Below are 1,381 nucleotides of genomic sequence, written 5' to 3'. Positions count from 1 at the left end.
AGGATTATTCGGGGAGATCCTCGGGGTGCCCGGCCCTGGGGAGCTCAGAGCAAGGTCCCTGCAATGGATTATTCAGGCATTGCTGAGAGTATCCCAGGGGTACCTGTCCCTGCTAGACAGGGAGCTCTCTAATGGACTGTAATTGGGTGATAAAAGTGGTGCTCCAAGTGCCAAAGTGTGGGATTGGGATTAAGAAATGAGCAGTGATGGTCCAATTGGTTGTTTGCTGTTGAATGTAATGGTAAGAGCTGCAGGAGTGCAAGGTGTGTGTTCCAGTCCCCAGCATTTGGTTTGCACAGGTCCTGGTCAGACACATATACAACTTCCTTGGTCCTTGCAAGAGAATGAGTATGAAGGAGTGGCACTGTTAAGGTGATTGGTGTGACAGGGGTTAAACTGGGAAAACATGGGGGAATTCTTCAGTTTGTCTGTTTGCCAAACTCACCCAAACCTGTGCAACGAAGAGATTGACTAGAAAATTTGAGGCAGAAATTAAATTGGAAACTGTTGATATTGAAACTGTAATTGCTGAAACTAAATGTGTCAAAGCAGCAGCTCTTTTTGTGCAGGGATTAACTCCTGTCAGCAGCAAGGTCCCGACTGAATTGGCAGCTGCAGTTGTTCCTGTGGTGTGGGCCAGTGGACTTCCAGGAGAGTGGAAGAGGGCAGAACCTGTAGGTATTACCCATAATGTGAGATCTATATGGGTAAGGCAAAGCCAGTATCCTTTAAAATCAGAATACCAGCTTGGATTGGTTGCAGTAACAGCTGAATTGGCTCCTGCTGGTTTGCTTGTAGGACGTGAATGCAAGAACCTGCCAAGGAACCAATGGCCAAGATGATTGATGAGTGCAGGACCTGAGAGAAGCACCTTGAATGACAACCACGAGCAGTTTCCAGTATTGGATTGAAAAGATGGCCTTTGCTGCATCTCCTTGAGCAAGGAGAGCCAAGAAACCTTTGCTTTTGAAGGAGAAAATCTGGAAAGCAGGAAGGAAGAAAAGCAGCCCCCTGACTTCTTTTTTGAGCCCCAGACAGCCCATGAACTGCCTTGCTGGAAATGGTAGGATGGGGTGGACTCTGGATTGCTCCCTCTGGATGTGTGGTAAGACTGTTATACCATCTTTTAAGGAGAACCTGTAAGAATTTGCTGCCAATAGGGTAGCTGGTGCAAGGGCAGCCTTGAAGCAGCTAAAGCATTCCCTGAGGAGAGCTCTGAGTGTGCCAGATGTCTCAGAAGTGTTGGAAGCATCTTTGGTGGGGAGGGCAAACAAAGGCCAAGGTGTGCAGTGACCCCCCTGAGAAGGGACTTGGAGTTAATGGTGTCCCTGCAAGTGAACTTTGTGGGCTGTTCCCCCTGTAGGGCAGGTGATAGTCCCAG

At 48.4% G+C, this 1,381-nt stretch overlaps 1 long non-coding RNA gene across 1 annotated transcript; it reads left to right on the top strand.

Annotated features, from left to right (window-relative positions):
* Positions 1-24: 24 nt before the first annotated feature.
* On the top strand, positions 25-995 carry LOC108510609. The gene is made up of 2 exons (XR_001878850.1): positions 25-674; positions 799-995. It is a non-coding gene; the product is annotated as an uncharacterized LOC108510609 (long non-coding RNA).
* The last annotated feature ends 386 nt before the right edge of the window (positions 996-1,381 follow it).

This window comes from Lepidothrix coronata, unplaced genomic scaffold (assembly GCF_001604755.1).
Source record: "Lepidothrix coronata isolate B3197 unplaced genomic scaffold, Lepidothrix_coronata-1.0 Scaffold1571, whole genome shotgun sequence".
NCBI classification, from domain to species: domain Eukaryota; kingdom Metazoa; phylum Chordata; class Aves; order Passeriformes; family Pipridae; genus Lepidothrix; species Lepidothrix coronata.
Note: the sequence above shows the minus strand (reverse complement) of the source record. Positions and strands in the feature narration are given on the sequence as shown.